Here is a 12,011-nt window from a genome sequence, read left to right as displayed (position 1 = left end):
CTTTGCTACGAAGTTGCGCTGTTTCCGCGGCCCGTGAGTTATATACCGCGCGTTCCGAAAAGCAAAAGTCAACGTTATTTCTTTTTTTTTTTTAACAGGCTCGTAAGCCCGCTAACTGCCTTTGGTATTCCCCAAGCCGTTAGCGTCCGCGCTATTTCGCAAACACCCAAATAGTTTTCGACAGAATAGCCTTTTTTACGGCAAGTCCGCTGTCAACGACGCTTGTCGGGGAAATGACAGGCGCTGTTTCAATAACGGTACCGACAACGTGAGGGCGAAAAGCAGCAAAGCTCGGAGCCGTCCAGAAATGCGCGACACGAGACCAAACAAACAAACAAACGAAACGGGACCACGTGGTTTTCGCCATTCGATATTTTTCTAAAGAATGACGCAAGCCCAACGAACGTGTTGGAATCTATGTGAAGCGAAGCCTTCGTGAAGCGCTTACTTGAATGCTGTCAAACAAAATGCGATGCGTCCCACATAGTCCCACTATTTATTGTTTTCTGCCTAATTGCATAATTAGTCAAGATTAATTAACCAACTTCGGAAGCAACGATGTTAGGCAAACAATTCATTTAAAAAGATTACGCTTTGCAAAAACGTCCGATTAGACAGTTTCTAACTCAGCAGAAACGGGTAGAGTCGGCTTGTCGGGATGGAATATGGCTGTCGAGCTCACGTACACGCTAGCCGGTCGGGCATGAGCGAGCGTCGAGTCGGGCATGAGCGAGCGTCGAGTCGGGCTCCGAGTTAACCGCGACGGCATGTGGTGTGTTGGCCCAACCCGACCCGCTTGCAGCGTGTCGGGTCGGGGCCTGCCAGCGCCGAGACCTGCGCGGGCCCGCCGTGGTACGTTGCTTGGTGGCTATGGTGTTGGGCTGCTATATAATCACGAGGTCGTGGGATCGAATCCCGACCACGGCGGCCGCATATCGATGGGGGTCGAAATGCGTAACACACCCGTGTATTTAGATTTAGGTGCACATTGGGGAAGCACTCCAGTTGGTACAAATTAATCCGGAGTCCCCCACAACGGCGTGCCTCATAATCAAATCGTGGTTATGGCACCGCGTAAAACCCAGTAATTTCATTAAATTTTAACTTGCGCGGGACCATCGTGACGTCGCGCTTTATGCGCCGCCAGCGGGTATGATGTCGGGACAAGGCAAGGACAAGGCACCGTGCAATGCAAGCTCATCGTATAGCGATAAGACCCACGAAATAAGAGCTGTTGCAGACGGCAGCGCGGGAAACCGGAAGCCCCGTTCAAAATGCGTTGATGGAGAGTTATAGGTCAGAGGACGCAAGCGGCTTGCGTCCGCAACTAGGGGCCACGGTAATGCGCATGCGCAGACTTCTGTATCTGCGCATGCGCTGTACCGGCGCCCCTATAGTTCTTGCGTACGCAGGCCGCTTGTGTCCACCCAACCTAAAAGTTCTCCGATTCCTCGGCTCGACGCTACCGCCGTCTGGATGGGACTCGTAGGAAGCGAGACCACCGCAACGCGGTCAGCCCGACTTCCGACGCTCGAAGGAAGCATGGCTTGGTAACCTGTCATGCGGCGACTGAATGCGAGATTGGCGACTGCTTCACATTGTTCCAGTTCGTTACGCCGCGTTCCCTTATTTTTAGGAGATGAAAAATGATGCCGCACATCCGGGGAATGCGCGGATTATTCCAAGTCGAACTAAATAAATATACTTCCGCCGAACAAACTGCACAGGTGGCTTGCGCCTTGGCTGACAAACACTATTTAGTTCTACTTGGTGCTGGAAATAAAATATTGTCGTCGAAAGCAGCGTTACGAGCGTGAGTGTTGAATGTGTTGTGTACCGGTGCCCTCGACCGCTTTTTTTTTATTTATTGATCGGTTTTTGCAATACATACCTCTGTTTTCACTGACTGCAACTCCACGAACAACAACAACAAAAATAAAGAAGGTAATGATGAGAATGCCGTATGTGCACGTGTTCTTGGGTTATCTTGGTGCCCTTCGGTATAACGACAGTCAATAACATTAAAATCAGACCTGCATGAGTGCGCATATGAAGAGGGTGCGCGCGCGCAAGAGTCATGTGTATTGAACGATACGGTGAACTATTTCGTTCGTAGCTCCTCGAAGATTAATCTGTGGCCACTACAACGCCAGTTACACAGGATAATAGCTGAGTGTTTCATGCTTCGAACTCCACCTGATCAAAAAAAAGAAATTTAACGCGCCCCGTTTGTGACCCCGTAAACGACTTTTTCTGCTTGCTATTCCTTGACAATTGTAGAGCCACAAGCCGGGGATGGAGATACGGGAATCCCCCTTGAAGCTAGGCTTCACCGCACGTGTACCATTCGCTCCCAGCCCGAGAAACACGTGCCGCGACATACTTGGCACTGTGACCACGTGACCGACACGCATTTTTAAACGTGACTCGGTAACGCTCGCCCGAGCGCACCACGTTATTCAGACGCGCCACAAACCGCGCACGCCCATTTTGCCGCATCTGCGCGTTAACTTATATACTGGGATTTGGCAGGTCGTCCTATCTCCGCATGCGCTATTACTCCACTTCGCAATGAAGCTAACAGGCCAAATCTCATTTGCCCGTCCCCCCCTACACGCCTTCCCGCTCCCCGAAACACATTTTTTTTTCTCTTTTGTATTAGTAAAGCTTTACTCACTCACCCCTCGCACCAAGCGAGCGCGATGTAGCAACCGGGCACAGCTCAACACCAATGCACGCTTTTCCGGAGCCGCAAGACGGGCAGTGGAACAGAAGCACCACCTCGGCGAGACAACACCGCGACGTCGTGTCGCGTCAGGAACGACACCAAACCGTCGCACAAGATGACATGTTAGAGGCCGCGGAAGCGCGGGAGGATGAGTTCGGTGCAGCTCCGGCGAGGGTCGTCTCCTTTCGTCGACGACGTTCGCAGCAGCGGGCTCGACGGCGAAGGCAAGCCGGGGCGGGTAGCCAGGCACTGCACGAGTTGGCTAGTAGGTGTGGCGTGCCCCTCACTCACTGCAGGGCCGGTCGGACTCGGGTCGCGCGCAGCGGAAACTGGGGGAGATTCCGGCGCCGCGGTTTAAAATTAGACCCCCCCGCCCCTCTTTGGCAGGCCAGTAGCGAATTGTAGAAGCGGCGCGAGGTTGCCGGCAAGCACTGGAAACCGACCCGATTGTCCTTCTTGAACGGCGTGAACAGTTCTGCAGCAGTGGCGGTCGTCTGCTGGCAGTCTCCTGTCGAGTATCCCTCAAAGAGAGAAGGAAAGAGAGAGAGAAAGCAGTCGTTCTTCGGTTTGGTTTGGCGCCTCCCGAAGCGCGCTTCTTTTACGAACTCTCGGGGCACGCCTTGCGCCCGAAAACAGCGATGGAGCGTAGGCATTTGAAAACGCGCGGCATGGAGACAGAGAAAGGAGAGAAAGGGCGTTAGTCGGATGAGGAGGAGGAGGGCGTGGCGCATTCCTACTTGACCGAGTCACCAGCACCAGCGAAGCTACACAGTGTAGCTTGTTGCTGCGGCGCCCATGCATTTACGCGGGGGCAGAGCCCGATTTTCGTGGTTTTTGGGGGTCGGTTAACTTTTGTTCGTTTTTCGCGATCTTTATTTTTTTTCCTCGTATCTCTTTCATCGTCGCGCCCGAGTCCCTCCAGACAGACGACGACGAGCAGACGACGATCCCTCTCAAGACGGGCGAGGGTGGCCTGTCCCTTCTCAAAAGAGCGGACCGCGAGAGGAGGCAATGCGCTATCGGCAGCTGCCTCTTGACGACGGCGCACACACACCACAGACCTCGCGGACCCCACGGGGTCTCAAAAGAAGCGGGAAGGGTGTGGGGGAGGGCCAAGACGGAGGAGGAGGAGGGGTTGCGCGGTGGAAGTCGTGTTAGTAGTCGTGACGAAAGCGAGCTATGCGCGCAGCCGCACGATGTCGAAACCGCGATGCGAGTTTTCCCGAAACGCATTTTCAGACCGCGTGGTTAAGACGAGGAAAGAAACAAAACAAATACACGTGCCTGAAAGAAGGCTGGCGAGAGGGACTCGTATGATGTAACGAGGCACGTTTCTCTACCGATATATCGTTGGCGCTTTCGGACCGTTCGCGTCACGGGACGGTAACGAATGTGTTTGTGGCTCGATGTTGTCCCGGATGCGGCAAAGCGTAAGTGTGTCGAAAAAGTTGGCCTTGCTCGTGACGCATATTATTAATCATACGTACAGCGCTGGAGCACGAGATGAACAGGACAGGCTACATCGGCGGCTCCTGCTGCACTACAAAATAAATATAAATTGAAACTAAATATTAATGTTAAGCTCTGCAAGTAAGTTGAACTCTCTGCAATTTCAAGACAGCCACTCTTGCCCTGGGTTGAGAAATGGTAGACCATAAAAGACGCAGAACCGAAATACAAGTGGCGACGCGACTTCAGTTAATTGTGTTAACCTTCGAACCCACCAAGTTCGGAAGAACTTTTTCGTGTGTCAAGAAGTTCCAAAGCCCACCCATAAAGAGCACAGGCCTCTTAATGGAAGAACGCATGAAACTCAACGGCTTCGGTGATTCTCTTAAATTTTCTTACAGTTGGGCTACCCCCTTCCTTGGCCCACTGGGTATGAACCCATTCTTGGGTGTGCCCATTCTTGTCCAATCCTCCAGATATGGGTATGGGCCACTGCGACACGAGAGGCATAGAAAGAAGCCTTAAACGTATTCAAAGACCATCACCAATCTGCCATCGCCAATGTTCCATCATCATCTATCACACATCGCCTTTGCCCACGTGATATCACCGAGCCGACATCTCACAATCGCACTTCTGCACGATCTGGTGTGTTTTCCATTTCGGCATAGTTCGTGAACGGTGTAGCACATAAACGTACGGACAGGCATTGCACGAGATTAAAGTTATCTGTGCGCGGTATTAGGGTAAAAGGAAACATCGTATGATGTTACACATTGCGTAACGTGAAAATAAATATACTAGTGTACGCATCGCATTTGTTGTATGTAGCATTCAATTACCGTTTCCCTCTATGGTTTCGCTTCACACAGATTCCAACACGTGCATTGCATCCGCATCGTTTTTCTTAATGCTATGAGGATTCTAGTCTACTTGCGTTCTACCCATATATCTCTCTCCCCCTTTTCTCCCCCTGCACCCGAACGAGCAACGTCGCCTGCATGGTTGAGTGGACCAAGGCAGCAATGGAGACAGCGCTGGAGCCCCGGACTAAGGGCCCTACGCACCTTCGTATATTTTGTATATTGCCAATAAAAGCTTAGAGTAATCTACTTCACAAACCTTTCCGCGGCTATCTATCTATCTATCTATCTATCTATCTATCTATCTATCTATCTATCTATCTATCTATCTATCTATCTATCTATCTATCTATCTATCTATCTATCTATCTATCTATCTATCTATCTATCTATCTATCTATCTATCTATCTATCTATCCATCTATCTATCTATCTATCTATCTATCTATCTATCTATCTATCTATCTAGCTGTACCACCGGGTATGTGGCAGAACAGATAACTTACATTCCATAATTACATAGCAGAATCATTAAAATCTCCACCAATAATGCATTTCCGATCACCGGATTACATACGCACCACCACTTGGACGCTAATCGCATTGACGTAGATAATTCCAAACCCGAAAGCATGCCTGAATCCTGCCTGACTTCCTTTTTCATTCTTTTCGAACAGTGCGGCCGGCGTGCCATAGTTTCCACATTGTTTCGCACGCCCAGTTATTAAAGGCGCGCCACAACAATCGTCGCGCATTAGAGGGCGAGGCCCGGGAGCAAAGAGACAAGATAGCGGACGTCCGGTGAGGGCCGGTGAAACGCGCACCCTGCGAGAAAGCGCGAGATAGCGGCAGGCGTCGTCATCGTCGTAAAAAGAGGAACCAATTGCCCTCCAGATATGGCGTTCCGTCGTCCGCGACGCGCCGGAGCCACGCAGATGTAACAGAGGACGCCGGCATGGGACTCCTGCTGCTGTACACATAGTGTTGTACCACGCGGCACCGCGCCACACGTGATCGTCTCCCTCACCCCATCCCCTCTCCCCCACGTACGCGTTGCTTCACCACTGCACGTTCACTAAGGACATGCGCAAGGACACACACGCCTTTCGTTACTACGTTAAGGAATAGACACAGTTGAGGTGTAGAAGGATCGACATTTGGCCGAGTTGGTACTGGTTGAACATCGTGAAGGGGCGGCGCAATATGACGAAGACCTGTCATGTGTGTTCCTGCTTGTCTTCGTCACATTGCGCTGCCCCTTCAAGATGTTCAACAGGTGAGGTGTCTTAAAGCGAAGCTTCCATCGCGAACCTTCCCGGAATTTCCTGACCGTGGCTGCTCGGTGCTCCTGCTGCCTAACCGAATAGCTCCCCACTTAAAAAAAAAAAGAAAAAAATGACGCGCCCGATGGTGGGATAAGAGCCTCGGTCCCTTAGCACAGCAGCCGGATGCTCAAACCATATTAGGCCGGAGTCGCACTCATTTTTTATGTTTTTGGGGGGGAGTGGGGTGTTTATTGTAGGCCACAATCGCACGTACACTTCCGTCGTGCCATCGCCGAGCAGCTCTTTGACACGTGATCGCCGCGTGTGTCAAACTGCGTTAACACAGGTGCGCGAGACCAGGTGAACGCGCATCTATGGCGTCGACGCCAATTTACGGCATCTGTGTTAACCGCTTCCACGAAAGCTTCGCTTCACGCAGAATATTCCAAGATGTGCGTTGGATGCGCACATATTTCTCTTTCTTTCTTTTTTCTCTGAAACCATCGAGCAATCTTTAAATATTCATTCAAAATACCTTGCAGGCGCGAAAAACGAACAGTGGGTAAGGGGAGCTTCCATATTTTGCGTGGTATATTATATACATAGCATACAATTATATGCATATCAGAGGAACACTGTTAATAATCATACAATGAAGAATCAAGCGTACACAAAGTCTGAAAAATCCACACAGCGAAAGAGACAAAGAATGTAAACAAGAAGGAACGCAGACAAAATGTTAATTAAAGTAAGAAATGCGCGTATGTGTAATGACGTTTTTGTTGTTAACTGCAGCTACCGGGACGTCGGGAAGGTTGTTGCACAAGAGGATGGCACGTGGAAGGGTCGTACGAACTAGAGGCGCGTGTATTTTCACGACAGAGGCGCGTGAAAGGAACGTGATTATGCAATCTTCGCGGCGTGAATAGGGAGACTTGCAGAGCTATCGGTGATGTCCTTGGTCCGTGAACGTATACGCGTGTGAAACGGCGTTGAGAGTGCTACCTCACGCCGGCGATGTAGCAGCTCTTACCGATAAGAGTGCTATGTCACAGTTTATCAGACAATTGATAAATTGTTTTCGTTTTGCGTTAGGCTTGCGTTGTAATCTCGTGAGTCGAGTCGAGCGGCTCTGTTCTGATTATAGCATACTGGTTGCACAAATGTAATTAGAGGACCATACTGAAAAGCAGGTTCATGTTCATGGCGAACATATGTTAGATGGGCTAATGTGTGTGCATTAGTCGGCGTCTTGCGCGGGTTTCTGCGTAAAAAGCCCAAGGACCGGGAGGCGTTGCCGCAAATTTCGTTCATGTGTGTAGTCCAGGACAGGGCTGATGTTAGGGTTACGCCTATAGGTATTCGAAAGAAGTACCTGTCTTTCTTTTGCCTTTCTCTCTCTCTCTCTTGAAAAAAAGTAACTTCAAACATAGGGCTGTTCCTAATTAGAACGAAAAGTCTGAATTGAAATGTTTGCCAGCGAAAAACATAACTTGATTTGAAAATTATAACAGCGCTAACACATGCACCCACAAAGGAACATGTGCATGTGTTAGCGCTGTTATAATTTTCAAATCAAGTATGCACCAACTCACCCAGAAAGAAATTTTAATGAAAAACATAAATTTACATTTATTTGGATTAAGCGACATTAGCCGCGTGCTGCACCAATCGCTAATAAGGTCAAGGCCATTTTGAATTTCCAAACGCTCATCTGTACAAGTAATCACGCGCTAAAATTATACAAGCGTGAGCAAAAATACACACGCGAGAAGATATGCTATTTGGTAAATCGGTAATGTATATCAGAAAAAAAAAAAGCATTCGACCGATCGAGGACACTTCCCCACGGCACACCAGGGAAAACGTAAGAGAGGGAGGAGAAAAATTATTAACGGGGAACTACTGTCGATTGGTAAGAAAGTTCCGGACCCAAGATAGCCTTAGTAAATCTAGGAACAAAATACACAGTTGATAAATTAGTCGGCAGTGAGCTACGCGACCAAATGCTTTTGAAAAAATCAGAAAAGTTGCACTCATTTTGCAAGTTTTTTTTATGTCCAGGTTAAAATGTAATTCAGTCGCGAACTCAAATACTTTTTTCGCACGCTAAATCTTCCTAAATGGATGTTGGTTTGGAAGGAAAAATAGTCGTAAACATGAGATGCCATGATATGCTCTAGCATCTGACAGCAGATGGAAGTTAGTGAAATGGGTCTGTAACGCAGGGTGAATTTATATTGCCACTTTTAAAGATGGGAACAACCTTCGCGATTTTCCAGTCTAGGGGGAAGCTTTCCTGTTGATAGCAATTGCCGGAATATATAATATTTTACTTGAGACGGACATTTTGCTTTTCTAAGTATCCTTGAATCGATCTCGTCAACGTCTGCCGATGTGGACACTTTCAGATTATTTAAGTAGATGCGGCGCCGTCGACAGTGTTGCCGATGGGCTGCAAAAAAAGGGTAGTCAAAACCGGCTACGTCAGGCACGTTTGAATGGTCTTCCGTAGTGTATATTGATCAGGACACAACTGATTTCCACACACACACACACACACACACACACACACACACACACACACACACACACACATATATATATATATATATATATATATATGTGTGTGTGTGTGTGTGTGTGTGTCTCGAAACGGATGCTGTCCAGGACGCAAGAGATATGCACAATACGGTGTCCTAAAGAAGCCCAGCAGGATTTGGGTCCTTGAGTATGCACACGCAAGCTACCTGCATCCCCTGATCAAAATCCATTGACCAAGCACGAGCTGATGTGCGGAACACACGGCGACGCCGATGTGTGAATGGACAACGTTATCACGTCAACTCACCGGAGGTCGGAGTAAAACGGAACAACTAGAACAACTCTCTCCGTGCGCTATCGACGTTCGACTTGGAAGCAAAGTGAATCAAATGTTGGCGCCGTGACTGCGCTGCACTGCACGGTACAGGGGCGAAACCTTCACAAGGTAGCCGTATTTCTTAGCGGCAATACGGTGCATTGCTGTCGAGTCGGAACGAGTAAAATAAGATAAGTACATAAAAGAACCAGTCGCAATAGAGCTAGCAAGCCGCTCAGCGCGCTCAACCACTCACGTCACGCACAATTCGTTCCCACTACGCGAGTGACGGATCCTGCCATACCTCTCTCATCCCTTCCTGCGCCCTCCCCCACCACCCTCTCCCACAACCACATGTAGCAATCTCGCCGTATGTCAGCCGATTCTCGCCGTTACGAGTGCGAGGTAATTACCGGCTGTGGTATCGATTCCCACGTTATCAGTGATGAAGCGGTATAGGAACACTAACAGTATACATAGATAATGCGTACCACTATACGGAGCTAATACGCATTTATTTATTTATTTATTTATTTATTTATTTATTTATTCAAGTTTCCTAACAGGTTCCGTCAGGAACATAGAGTAAGGGGGGCGATTGAATCAAACACAAGTTTAACAGAATCAACGCAGATCAAAAAATACAATGTGGTTACATAGTACGAATAAATAAAAGAAAGGTTAACATGACACAAGTACACTATAGTTACAAGAAGGGTATTGTTTGCAAAGGCGCGATAACGCAATAATGTAAGATACACAAGGCGGAGACAGCCTGTTCAATGGGCAGGTAATAAGCGCAAGACAACAACTGCTACGCTAGAAAAAGAAAAATGGCGACAATACACTCCCACGTAATCACAACGAAATGTAGTTACAGTATTTAAGATGCATAACGTTGATACACTTGGTTACGGAACGATGCATGATCGGTTACTGAAACGATTTCGTTGGGAAGATCATTCCATAATGTTATTGCTCTGGGCAGTGTCGATGAGTTGAATGCTTGCGTGTGGCCGCAGATGCGTTTGAAAGAGCGATGGTTGTTTAATGGATTGGACATGCGCATGGGGGATTCTAGGGGTAAAGGTGAAAGATAAGCGCAGTTTATATAGTTGTGTAGCAAACAAACGATAGCGACAGAACGACGGGTCTCTAAGGATTGGAGAGTATTATCAGTTTTTATTTGAGTTATGCTGGGAGATGACGGCTGTATTTTTGAGAGATGAAACGAGCAGCACGGTTTTGTATCGCTTCTATCATGGAAATTACATGTTTTTGATGAGGAGACCAGATTGATGATGCGAACTCTAGCTGAGGACGGACGTATGTTAGGTAGGCAAGTTTACGGACATTGGTCGGGCAGTTTCGTAAATTACGCCGTAAGTAACCCAAAGTTCTGGAAGCCTTGGCGCAAATGGTGGTGATGTACAAGGCCCTGGAAAGATCATTGTTACATGCACGCCTAGGTACTTATATGATGTAACTTGGGATACAGGCATAGTATCCAAGACATATGTAAAGTTAGAATTATTGCGTTGATGATGCGATCTATATACCTATGCCACGTGACTAGACAGAACCACGGTCATGTAGGTTGTTTGCCGTCGCTTGGAGATACTCAGATAACTTTTTGCATTCCGCGTAATTACATAACTAGCCCTAATTAATGAATCAACTTCTCAAGTATTATAATTTGATGGAAACTTCACCGAGAAAATTGCAGAGAAACATGAAAAACTTCAGATACAGCTTTCTGTTGCTAAAAACGTGCTACATAAAAATGTTTTTTTTTTTTCCCGAGCGTGAAAGAAGCCCGCGAGTACACGTGCAAAGTACCTCGATCCGCCAGTTACGCGGCAATTTTTCGTGTATTCTGGGGCTTCTTTCATGCTTGGAAAACACTTTTCTGTAGCATGAATTGTGCAACAGAAAGCTGTATCAGGAGTTCCTTTGCAATTTTCTCGTTGATGCTTTTCAACCAACTATAATATTTCAGAAGTTTATTAGACTAATTATTAATTAGGCGGAACGCATCTGAGTATCTCCAAGCGACGGCAAACAACATTACTTTGATTCCGTCCAGCTACGTGGCATTTGCATATTTTGCAAGTTTGGCTCAATTCACGTGGGGCATCCAATACAAATACTCATCATTTCGATGGTAGCTGAACAATCGTAGCGCCAGAGATCAAATGATTTTCGTAGAAAACCAAAAAAAATAGGGAGGATTATGGTGTTTTACGCGCCAGAGCCACAATCTGATTATGAGGGGCTAGCTGTAAGAAGAGAGTCCTAATTAATTTCGACCCCCTGTGGTTATTTAACGTGTACCCAACGCAAGGTACACACGGGCCTTTTTTTTTTTTTTCATTTCGCCCAATCGAAATGCGTTGGCAGAAAACTCTACGCGCGAATCAGTGTCTGAAGTAAGTTTCTTACAGTTTATTGCGTACAATTTTGCCACAAAGCCCGGGGCTATAGATAAGAGCGCGTATACGGGGCTCTATAGACCCAAACCCTGGCGGGCTCAGTCTACAGCAGAATTAGAAATGCTTCAGCACAGCTCCCCGCCTTCCGTTGCCTCACCGGTACGCGGAATATCCCCCTTTCGACACAGCCGCGTATTGTAGACACCGAACGGAAGACTTGCAGAGTATTTCACCGGCGAACATTCGGTTGCGTGCTTGGTGCGCCGTCATGAATATTGAAAGGCGCGGGCGGCTCATTACGAGGCGTCGCCGGTGGGGTTCACTGTAGCCGTTAGTGGAACGCCATCGCAGGGTGCCCTACACAGATTTTTTTTCTCTCTCTCTCTCTGTTCCAACACCTTCACGCTGGGCGCC

General features: G+C 47.9%; 1 protein-coding gene across 4 annotated transcripts in view; it reads right to left on the bottom strand.

Annotated features, from left to right (window-relative positions):
• LOC142557568 (galactosylceramide sulfotransferase-like) overlaps positions 1-12,011 on the bottom strand; it is an 86,255-nt gene that overhangs the window by 47,324 nt on the left and 26,920 nt on the right. Inside the window, exon 1 of one of the 4 annotated variants that reach the window (XM_075669515.1) lies at positions 2,678-3,389. The exons of 2 other annotated variants lie outside the window; for them this stretch is intronic. The gene's annotated coding sequence lies outside the window, so the exon portion shown is untranslated. Of the gene's footprint in view, positions 1-2,677; positions 3,390-12,011 lie in introns of those variants that run through there. One more of the 4 variants, XM_075669513.1, reaches the window with a different exon arrangement.

Source organism: Dermacentor variabilis, chromosome 9 (genome assembly GCF_050947875.1).
Source record: "Dermacentor variabilis isolate Ectoservices chromosome 9, ASM5094787v1, whole genome shotgun sequence".
Taxonomy (NCBI): Eukaryota; Metazoa; Arthropoda; class Arachnida; order Ixodida; family Ixodidae; genus Dermacentor; species Dermacentor variabilis.
Note: the sequence above shows the minus strand (reverse complement) of the source record. Positions and strands in the feature narration are given on the sequence as shown.